The 12,172-nt window shown below is 49.1% G+C and overlaps 1 protein-coding gene across 1 annotated transcript in view; it reads left to right on the forward strand.

The window, feature by feature from the left end:
- Positions 1-12,172, forward strand: part of LOC146798868 (nesprin-2-like) — a 1,144,883-nt gene that overhangs the window by 788,870 nt on the left and 343,841 nt on the right. The gene's annotated exons all lie outside the window — the stretch shown is intronic.

The following is a 12,172-nucleotide window of genomic DNA, read 5'->3' on the forward strand; positions in this document are numbered from 1 at the left end:
TGGAGTATAAACGCCTCACACGTTGTTAACAACAACCAGTGGGAACCTCCATCAGTACCATGCAATTACAAGTTAAATTCCTAGGAATGGGGAATAACTATGCAGACATGAACTTACCATACCGTATTCTGCATGGTATTCCCATTTTTGAAGGGTTTAACACACTTATATATCTTCTTCTCTGAGAAAGAGGTAAATGTGTTTTGGGGCTTCTGTATGGAGCAGGTTTGAAAGGAAGAGGATATTGGAGGTAGGGGAGGGAAAGAGAAGATTAGTTTTTGCGAGGAGGGAGCCCTGAATGCTCCTTCCTTGCCAGAGTAAAAAGCCGGGTTGGAGCAGGGGTCATGGCATCACTGATGTTGTAGCCAAAGCCTCATGTTGTATTACCAGCCAGAATTACCTGTAAAATCTGGTTTAGTATTGCCGCATTTGGAAATACCTGGTGAAAGAACACAAAGACAATCGTGATGAGGTGGAGCCATTCTGTACAGTCAAGGCTAAAGCGTAATTTACTGTATTTTTTATTGGACTTTAACAATAGCTTGCTGAAATCTAATTAGTGGGATGCTCAATTTCCCTGATTTATGGGTTTTGCTAGATTCCAAAGCTCTCATTTCTGGGTACCAAAAGCCCTCTATATTGTGTAACTGAGCCTTTGAATCAATTTGGCCTTGGCAGAAAAAATGGCAGGTATGGCATGACCAGACCACCCAGTTTCATTTTGGGTCTGTGCATCAATTTATTACTGGCATCCTCCATGAATTTTGAGTTGTGTGCCTTCAAAAACATGGTGAAAAAGGGATGACCACATGGACCATTAGTGCATGGTGGTGTGTGCTTTGGGCTGTTAGAGGGCCATTGATTTATGTTGTAGGTAAGAAGTTTGGAATGAATGTCATCTTGAGCTTTTACCAAATTAGAGAATCCCCTGTTATTGCTGGTGGGCTTTTATTCAGCGCCAAGTATGAGGGGAAGGACACTTATATGCAGCACCTTCAATTCATATCAAGGGCAGGTCTGCCTCATTTATCCTCAATTTTCATACAACCGTTTCCTGGATATGCATACACAAATTGTTTAATTGTGTATTATGATTTCATATTTTCTTGCTTTATGCATGCTTGTTGTATAATCACTCCCACCATGTTGCCAGTGGTCAGTGCTCTTGAATGACAACTTTTGCTAATGTTTATTAGAAATTAGATTTTAGTGTTGTTGTTAATTGATACTTAGATAATAACACTGAACAGTCAAAAGTGAATGCGATGGTTGGTCTAATATGTATGTTTTAGCGGACAAGATATCAGGTGATAAATGCCAAGTGACATTTGGGAAGGCCCTGGAAGGGGTACACACTACATACATAACAATTGGATAAAGTGGATACCTGGCAGAGAGAAGTTCCTTATCTGCTGTTTTAGGACAAGATTTTCCATACAATGCTATCAAACCACTGTTTTATAGAATAAATGGTGATGTAAGGATGTGTGGTAATTCCTTGAATCAGACAGCTATCATAAAAATAGTCCTGGTAAATGCTGTATGATATATCACACAATACATTATATTTGAGGTTGAAGGTGAGTAATTTCCAAGTGTGGCACTGCCCTGTAAAGGTTCAATGTGCCACCTTCTTAGACACTCACGGCAAGGATGATTTTATTTGCAAAAGTTTGCAAAATTATTCTCACTAAAATGTCCCTCAGTTATAAGTAGACCAAGTTATCATCTTTGATTCAAATTATTGTATTCCAACAAATGTGTATGTTTTAAAATTGGATTGTACTGCTTTAAAATTAAAGGTATTTAACTATGTATAAATTGTATAAAGAAGCACCTCAACTGTGCACATATTGTCCAAGCTCAACTAGAAAAGTACTGTTTATCAACTTCAGAATGTGTACATTCTTTGCCTGCCTTCATACTTGCAAAAAGCCATTATTATTTTGAATTATTAGGGTGGTTAGTTGTGGAATAATCTGTGGTTTTCCATATAGTGATGAAGTTGCTTGTTCTTTCTCTTTCCAAGTTTGTATTTTGATATGAGAGTCTTGACATTGGCCTATAGTTTGCAAGGATACTCCTGACTGTGGCAATGATGGGTGCTGTACTTAAGATATCTATGACTTCAGGTGCCGGTGAGCGTGGGTCTTTCTTTGTGCTGGAAACTGAACATGGTTCTGAAAGCATAGTTTTACTGTATCTTTTAGTTGGCCTTAGGACTCTGTGCCCTTTACTACTGCTGACCAGTGCTTAAGTGCATGTGCCTCTCCACTGAACATGGCGATATTGGTGTATACCCAAATAGCATACTTGTTTTCCTTATAAATCCCTTGTAAAGTGGTATACCATATACCCAGAGCCTTTAACCTAAATGCTACTAGTGAGCCTGCAGCACTGACTGTGCCTCCCAAACCATTAGCCTTTCAAACCTGTCTCAGGTCTGCCATTGAATTGACTGTGTGGGCAGTTTACTGCCACTTTGACTTGGCATTTAAACCCACTAGCCTTAAACACTCCTTTTATTATACACATGTCACTCCTACTGCAGGCCCTAGGTAGCCTTAAGGGCAGATTGTTGTGTAAGTATAAGGTAGGACATGTACTTGTAAGTTTTGCATGCCCTGGTAGTGTTAAACACTTAAATAAATGTATCTTAAAGAGACACGTTAGTGATAGATTCCTTACCTTAGAATAATCCCCAGGCGTCAGACTGGATCCGGAAAGTTTTGCTAGCAGTTCCCCTGCGCATCTGTAGGTGTCGTCGTAAGTGCCGAGATGACGGACACTACTTAAGCGCCACCCATGCGCGCTGACATCAGTTCTTTCTTTTTCCGCGCCAGCAAGTGCAGATCCGGTTAGAGCATGTACCTTAGTCACTTTTTGACTACCCTTTTTGAGACTTTTTGTCTCCTTTTCTCCTTGGTGCACGTAGGGAGGCCTGGATTTAAGTCTTGTGGGCCCTGCCGTCGCAATATGTCGGTGACGGACCCCCACGACATTTGCCTCTACTGCCTGGAGACCGACCACGACTCCCAGTCCTGCCAGGACTGTCAGGCCATGGCCCCGAAGGCCTTGAGGGAGTGGCGCTGGAAGCTGCTGGAAGTCTGGCACTCGCACCAGCGCCGTTCCAGGTCCAGGGACCATTCCCGAGAACGCTCGCGGGTCTGCAGTCGTTGCTCCTCGGGCTCCAAGTCTTCGCCCTCAGATTCGGGTAAAAGATGACACAAAAAGAAGTCGAAGAAGCAAGTTCACTCTCTGATGTCCCCCCGTCGGTCCTCGGATGCGGACGAGGGGGACAGGGGTTCTGCCCTTGCGGCTTCTGTGGAGCCTAGGAGTCCCACGGCCTACCCACCTTACCAGAGTCCATCGGCGACTCCTGAACAGGTACAAGAATTTCTTGCTACCATGGACCGCCTCTGTAGGCCTCGGGCTCCTGCCGGCGCACCTTCGGGCCCCGCAGTCCTGTGTCCAGATCCTGTTGGGCCACCGGCGCCACAGGATCCTGCACTGTTGGCTCCAGCCCCGGCGCCACAAGGTCAAACGCTGCCGGCCCCGGCCCCAGCACCACCCTCGGCTCCGCCTCCGTCGCTGCAGTGGGTGCCGTTTGTTCCGCCCTTGCCCCGGTTCCAGGACCATTTTGTTCCTACCTGGGATCTGCATTTGGATGCGGCGCTGGCTCGGCCCTGGCCAGCGCCGTTCCTGGTGCCTTTTCCGACACCATGTGTTCTTTCTCCGGCTCTAGCTCTGCCGCCGCGGTCTGTTTCCCACGTGACAGAGGTGGAGGGCGACTGGGAGGGGTCCGAGGACCCTCTTGCCCATCAGTGTGACTCTGAGCAGGACTGGGTGGACGACTTGGAGGATGCCGGCGACCTCGATATCTCCTCTGACCCAGGGTTTGTCTCTCCCCCGCCTACCATGGATGAGGGCGCCTCCTACACAATGGTGCTCCGTCGTGCAGCTGAGGTCCTCAACCTTGATCTCCCTACAGTGGCCCTCAAAACTAATCTCCTCACTGAGGTGCTGCAGACGGCATCCACCTCGTCGGAGCCCCTGCTCCCTTTTAATGACGCCCTCACTGACGTCTTGTTGGGCACTTGGTCATGGCCAGCCACAGGGGCCCCTGTGGACAAGAATGTCGCCAGGCGTCACCGCCTGGCGCCTGGTGACCCCGCTTTTCTGACCACTCATCCTACGCCTGAGAGCCTGGTCATCCAAGCCTCGACGTCACAGAGTGCCTTTCCCACGGCTCTGCCGGATAAGGACTCTAAGAAGCTGGAGCAGTTTGGCAAGCGGTTGTTCTCTTCGGCCAGCTTGGGGCTGCGGTCAGTGAACACTGCCTGCTTATTGGGCCGTTATTCCCACGCGGTGTGGGATACAGTTCCACAGGTGTTGCCTCAGTGTCCTGAGGAGATCCACACTGTGCTGTCCCACGCTGTTGCTGAGGGTAAAGATGCGGCTAAGTTCGCCATTCGGTGTGGTTTGGACAACGCTGACACACTGGGTAGGGCGATTTCTATGACTGTGGCGCTGCGTCTGGTTGTGATCTACCGGGTTCTCGCTTGATGTCCAGAGCTCGCTCATGGACATGCCCTTTGATGGCACTCGCCTGTTTGGCGATAAGACTGGAGTGTTTTAAGGACTCGCGAGCCACGGCCAAGTCCTTAGGTCTTTCTGCAAAGAGCCCGGCCACTCCTGGTTTAGGTTCCTTTCATGGCCACGGCAGAGGCGCCCAGGCATGTTCCTTCAGCAAACCTGTGCAGAACCAGCCTCAGCACGGATGCGGCTTCTGCAGGGGCAGGTCTGGGAATCAGCGTGGGGGTCAGTCCACCTCCGCCCCGCTGCTTCTACCTTCAAACCTTCCTAATCCGAGCTTTGTGGAGCACACCACGCCGGTGGGTGGCAGGATCCACCACCACCTCCCCCACTGGCGTGATATCACATTGGACAAGTGGGTGTTGCAGATCATCCGCAGGGGTTACTCCCTTCCCTTTCAGTCCTCCCCTCCAGCCATGCCACCTCGGTGCCACCGCATGTCAGGGGATCACTTTGTACTTCTCCAGCAGGAAGTCACGGCCCTCTTGGCCAAGGGGGCCATCAAGTGCGTTCCGGGGCCGGAAGTAGGGAGTGGTTGTTATTCCCACTACTTTCTGGTCCCCAAGAAGGACAAAAGGGGTCTGCGTCCCATCTTGGACCTCTGGAACGTCAACCGCGTCCTCCGGAAGGAGAAGTTCAAAATGCTGACTCTGGCTCAGGTCTCGGCTGCCCTCGACCCTGGAGACTGGATGGTAGCGTTGGACTTGCAGGATGCATATTTTCACATCCTCGTCCTGCTGGCTCACCGGCGTTACCTGCGGTTCACGGTAGGCCACAAGCATTCAATTTGCCATTCTCCCCTTCGGCCTTACCAGCGCCTCTCAGGTGTTCACGAAAGTGATGGCGGTGGTCACAGCTCATCTGCGCAGGTCAGGGGTGTCAGTCTTCCCCTACCTCTGACGACTGGTTGTTGAAGGCGTGCTCGCCCCAGGCAGTCGTCTCCCACCTTCAGACTGTGTCTGACCTCCTGCATTTGCTGGGGTTCTCCATCAACGTGCCGAAGTCGCACCTGAGGCCCTCTCAGCAGCTCCCATTCATAGGAGCTGTTCTGGATTCGACGCGGTTTCAGGTTTATCCTCCCAAGCAGCAAGTCTGGGATATTCAGGCTATGATTCCGATCTTTCAGCCTCTATCCCGGGTTTCAGTCAGGATGACCCTCCGGCCCCTGTGCCGGATGGCCTCCTGCATCCTGCTGGTGCAACATGCCAGATGGCATATGCGGGCTCTGCAGTGGGACCTGGAGTTCCAGTGGGTGCAGCATTAGGGCAACCTGTCCGATCATGTCCAGATCTCGGAGGGCACTGTACGACAATTGCAGTGGTGGCTCACGAATCGCGATTGGGTCAATGGCAGATCCCTATCCCTTCCCCAACCGGAGCACACAGTGGTGACGGATGCGTCCCACCTGGGATGGGGAGGGCACTTGGGAGAGGCGGAGATCAGAGGACTCTGGTCTCCGGCAGAGTCCCGGCTCCATATGAATCTGTTGGAGCTTCGGGCGATCCGACTTGCACTGAAGGCATTCCTTCCCTCTGTCCGGGGAAGTGTGGTGCAGGTGTTCACGGACAACACCACCGCCATGTGGTATTGCAACAAACAGGGCGGGTGGGGTCCTGGACCCTATGTCAGGAGGCTCTGCGCCTCTGGACATGGCTCTAACATCAAGGCATCACCTTGATGGTTCAACACCTGGTAGGTTCTCTGAACGCCAGGGCGGACGAACTCAGCCGCCGGTGCTTGATGGATCACAAATGCAGGTCTCTTTCAGATGTGGAGAGAGCCTTGGTTAGATCTATTCGCCACAGAAGAGAACGCGCAATGTCTTCAGTTCTGCACGTTGGAATTTCCAAGGCGGCACTCGCTAGGTGACACTTTTCATCGCGAGTGGAGTTGCCGTCTATTGTACACCTTTCCGCCTATACCACTTCTGCCCAGAGTGCTGAAGAAGAATCGGCATGACCGGGCCCAAGTCATCCTTGTGGCTCCGAATTGGGCACAAAGATACTGGTATCCCGAGCTACTGAGCATGGCGATTGATCCCCCGATCCGACAGCCTCTTCGGGAGGATCTTTTGTCGCAGCCATAGGGGACGGACCTCCACCCAAACCTGTCCAGCCTCCACCTCCATGCGTGGAGATTGAGCGGCGACAGTTGACAGCTTTCGATCCCTCTCCCGAAGTCTGTGATGTCATTCTGGCAGCCAGGCGTCCCTCCACTAAGTCGGTATATGCCTGCCGGTGGAACAAATTTTTGGCATGGTGCGCAGCAAAGTCTGTGGATCCCCTTTCTGCCCCTCTTTCTGAGGTCCTTCTGTTCCTCCTGCCCTTGACCCAGCAGGGCTCTTCTCTGGGCACTATCAAAGGTTATCTTTCGGCCATCTCCGCCTTTCTGAGACTTCCAGATCAGCCTTCTATCTTTAAGTCCCCGGTTGTTAACCGTTTCCTGAAAGGCATTACGCACACGTTTCCTCCTGTGCCGTTCATAATGCCTCAATGGGACTTGAATCTTGTCTTAACCTATCTGATGTGCGCTGCCTTCGAGCCCCTTCATACCTGTCCTTTGCATCTTCTCACTCTTAAGATGGCTTTCCTTGTAGCTATCACCTCTGCCAGAAAAGTGAGTGAGCTCCAGGCTCTTTCTTCCAAACCTCTTTTCCTTTCTGTTCATCCGGACAAGGTGGTTTTAAGGACCCGTCCTTCTTTTTTGCCAAAGGTTATCACGCCCTTCCACATCGGGCAGACCATCACTTTGCCCACCTTCTTTGCGCCTCCGCATCCTTCAAACGAGGAAGAGAGGCTCCACCGTCTGGACCCAAAACATGCGCTTTCGTTCTACCTGAAGCGCACACATTTCCGGGTGGATAACCAGCTCTTTGTTGGCTACGTGGGCGCCAAAGAAGGCCGGGCTGTGCACAAACGGACCATCTCTCAGTGGATCGTTCTCTGCATCACGGCCTGTTACTCGTTGGCTAAGAAGGAGCCTCCTGTGGGGCTGCGTGCCCATTCTATCAGGGCAACGGCAGCCACTACTGCCTCGGGATGCGGCGTCCCCTTGCAGGACATTTGTCAGGCAGCTACGTGGGCCTCGCTGCCCACGTTTACCAAGCATTACTGCCTTGACAGTCAGGTTTCTTTGGCCGTTCTGTTCTCCGTGACTTTCTGGTGTAATCTGTTCGCAGACCCACCACCGGTGTTTGGTATTGCTGGGGGATTCCTTACCGCCCCACCCATCCTCCCCGTTCTGTGAACTGATTTCTAGGGTTAAGGTCATCCCTTTCAGGGCCCTAGTTTCTTGGCACCAGTGGTCAGTTTCTTGCATGGCTCTGCGTTCCTGGCGCGGAAAGTCTAGTACAGTACTGACGTCAGCACGCATGGGTGGCGCCTAAGTAGTCTCCGTGATGTCATCTTGGCGCTTACAACGCCAGCGATGGCCGCGGAGCCGCACAACGCCACCTACTGACGCGCAGGGGTACTGCTAGCAAAACTTTCCGGATCCAGTATGACGCCCGGGGATTATTCTAAGGTAAAGAATCTATCACTAACTAATGTCTCGTACAGATATATCGTTACACAAGTGGTAACTTGTGCTTCACTACCTTGAGGCCTACTCCTTGCATAGGCTAATATTGGGAATTCCTTAATACGCTTTTAAGCTGAAATTCCTGATTAGAAAAGAATAGCTGCATCATTTTCATATCTCCTCTTTACTGGTAAAGTTGAGTTTAACATTACTGTTTTAGAAATGCTACATTTAGAAAGTGGACATTTCTCTGCTCTTACTGCTCTGTGCACCTTGCAGCTGGTCTCCAATAGACATCTGGGGTTGGTGACAGCTACACTTTGTGCATTCCTTCTAGACAGCCACAAACACAGAAAGGGTGGATCTGCATTCTGATAGCTCTTCCTGGGCAGGAAGGTAGGGGGAGCTCACATTTACACCTGAATATGCAGTGTCCTGTTCCCCACACAAAGGGCTGATTACCCCCTACTGATAGTCTGGAGCCTGGGTTGGGAAGAAAGTGGGAACTGTGCACTTCAAAGTCACCCTCACTCCAAAGACACAACTGGGTATAAGTACTGGACCTCTGACCCTACCAAGACAATTCACTAGTGGACCTGTGAAGAGCTCTGCCAGGAATCAAGACTGCTGTACCACAAGGATTGCCACTCTGACTGCTGCTCTGCAAGAACTGATTTTCTGATTTGCTGTGCTGTCCTGTTGCCTCCTAATCTCTGCCCTGCTGGGGACAAGGACTGAACCCATCTCACTTGAACCCAGAGTAACTCAAAGGGATTGTTGGCTTGCCCCCTGTTTTGTAGTCTCAGGGCCATCAAATACTTTCTTCAACCCTGAAACAGCACCTGGACTCTGCCATCTGTGAGTCAAGCTCTGCCAAGGGGTGCCAATCCAGTCCTGGGCCCTTGAAAGGTAACTTCTGCTGCACAGAACCATCAAAATCGGCACAGTGATGATTTTGCGCTGGTTGGAACCGACGCATTGCCCTTCTATGCCGATGCAGGCGTTGATTGACTACATTGCTTCGACAGACTGCACAGCTCAATGATGACGGACAGCTCGGCTTGACCACAATGCAGGGCCTGAATAGTGAAGGGTTTTATCAACGAAGCATTCATAGTCTGCACGGATCGGAACTGACTCATCGAGTCTTGGACGTTGACGCTTGCTCCATCCAATGTACTTTTTCAGATGGATCTGCATGAGTCCAGTAGCCAGACTGCCCTCCACCGTGGTCTCCCTGAACTTTGGATTTACCACAGTGTGACCTTAAGTAACCCATACGAGAAATTTGATTCTAACCACTAGATTTTGATTCAATCTCTAAAAAGTCATAACTCCTGTTTAATTTATGGATTGTCGTTGTTTTGGTCTTATTTTACCCGTAAAATTATAATCTCTTGTTCTAACCCTGTTTGGAGTCATTTTGTGGTATTTTCATTGAGCCTGACTGCTCTGTGCCAAGCTACCAGAGGGTGAGCACGGTTTATCTTTTAGTGTGTATGTAGCTTACCCTGACTAGAGTGGTGGTTCCTTCTTGGACAGGGTGTATACCTCTGCCAACCAGAAACCCCAGTCCAATTACTGACCTTCTTGAGATCCATGTTCTAGTCGATAAATGTTCAGCCTTCCATTTGAGGTCAAAGATATGCCCTTTGCTGGTGTGTTTTCTCTTTGAATCATATCAGCGCTGATGCAATTACTAAACAAAGCAACCATATGCATTAGGTGTGGGAGAAGGGTTAGACAAAAAGTGATACTTGACTGGTGGTAGTTGCTCGATGTGTTTTATTGTCAAACAAGGGGGACTAGTTGCTCGATGTGTGACACTTGAGCCACAAGTGTAGCCAGGTAAATGGGGCAGGCAGACGCTACTGGGGCCAAAACGTTTGGGATTGAGGACTATTACCTCTCCTGTCCCAGGGGTGGCCCTACTGTGGTTCTGCACATTGGTCAACTTACAGCACATACCTCTCAGTGGCAGTGAAGGCGAGCAGTCACAGGCTTTTCAGAGAGGTTAGTGTAAGGGTTACTCAGGCTCACAAATCAATACAACGCAACCCAGCAGAGCAAATAAATCATTGTCCAGCCCAATGCTTCTCTGTGTATCAAAAGGTAAGTACTTTTATGATGCAAAAAACATAGAATGTCAGTACACATTAATTTATGCACCAATACACAGTTCTCGTGTGCGGGGCTTGGTGCTCTCATGGCTTCCATTGATTAGACCGTCACCTGGCTCTAGTGGGTTCCTCCTTCTGGTACTTGATCCCCGCCATCCCCTTGTAGCAGGCTGAGGGTCAGTTAGGTAAATTGGTGGGCACAACTCGAGTTTGTGGTGGTTCCCCTTCCATTTGTCCTTGTCAGGTCTGGATTTTATCTGCAAGAATACTAGGCCCAGCAGAACAGTCTCCAGGTAGAGTACCCACTACAAAAGTACAACTAGGTGGGAGCAGACTGCACCCAGTTTTATGACCCCTCTTCACAGAGATCAGGATGAGAGACAAGAATCAGTGCACCTTCAAAGGATTCCTTCCGCTATCAACAGATACTGCCAGCCTAATCCTGTCTCCCCTGCCATCCACCAAATGGCCCCTTCAGTCAGAGTCTTTTCCAGGCCCATGTCTCAGAAACTGTTCTCCACTTCTAAGGAAATCCTGGTTCCTCTTTTCTCACCATAGTGTCTGGGGCTCTCCCTCCCATCTAGGACATGCCAGCAACACACATTTACTGTCTGGAAAAAACCAACCTCTTCTCCATCCTTTACTCTGGTCTAGGCTTTGGGCTTTCAGATTGCATCCTGCAGGCCTGCAACATTTCTGCATGACACACTACTGCTTCTAGCTCACATGCACACACACATAACACTGCTATGCATACTACTGCTTCTAGCATACATGCACACACCACACACATTACACAAGACGTCACGGTTAGGCTTCTGAGTTCATCACAAGCAGTGAAACTTTAGATGAACGGCCCAGTAGGCACGCATTCATATATCATAGGTAAGAAGCCTGTCATTATAATTTCCCAACACTATGCTGTCACCACCTCGCCCCACACATGAAAACTGTGACAGGGACGATAGGCCTCTATCACTATGAGGTTGTGTTTGGTGCACCCCTCACAGTTCAGTTCTAGGTCAAGAACATAGCATTGTCATGAGACTGGCCCTAGGTCAATGTGCACAAGGTATAAATGTGTGGCATGACCAAAATAAAAAAAAACGCAATCACAGGTATATAGTTCAGGCACGCAAGGAACATGACTGTACACTATGCATGGGAGAGTCTCTTCCCATCAAACACCATACTTATAGTTGACCAAACGAATGTGATCCAGCTCTGGAAACAAGGTCCCTGAGAACTATTGTTTGTTATTGTTTAGACATACTTCTTTGAATTGCAATTAGTTTTTTGTCTTTTTTGGATGCTGCCAATCATCTCATTCTGGAGCTTAAACCTCATTCTAATATGTTGTAATACGGTGTTTTCACTTGTTTTTTTATAGGTAATTTTTTCTGATATTTTGTTAATTTGAAAAGTGTAAGCCCCAGATGAAAGTGATGTTGCTTACATTCAGTAATGGACCCTTGAACTGATGTTCAAATTGAGGGATGATGCAATACCCTTATGTTTTCTGCTCCCATCTTGGACTCAGACACTGAAGGCTCAGCCAGCTGTTCATTGCAGCTGTTCATTGTTTAGATTTAGCAATAAAGGTCCAACAGAGACATCACATATGTATGAGACACATGAGCTAAAAGTGGCACTCCACGAGGGACCAGGATTAAAAGTGCCTGGTCCTGCTGATCATTCCTGCTGAGGATGGAATGATCAAGGGACCTTAGTAATTTCATCAACAACTATACCTCATTATGATAACTTTTTTTTGGTCTTGATGTTTTGCGTCCGAAGAGAGACTACTTAGTATTTGCCCCCCACACTGCACAATGAAGCCAATTTAATGTCTGGCACTTTATTCCAAATTTAACATCTGAAAGTTAGAAATTTGCAACCACTATCTTTCTCTGACACACCTTTTGCTACGTTTTGTA

Source organism: Triturus cristatus, chromosome 9 (assembly GCF_964204655.1).
Source record: "Triturus cristatus chromosome 9, aTriCri1.1, whole genome shotgun sequence".
Lineage (NCBI taxonomy): Eukaryota > Metazoa > Chordata > Amphibia > Caudata > Salamandridae > Triturus > Triturus cristatus.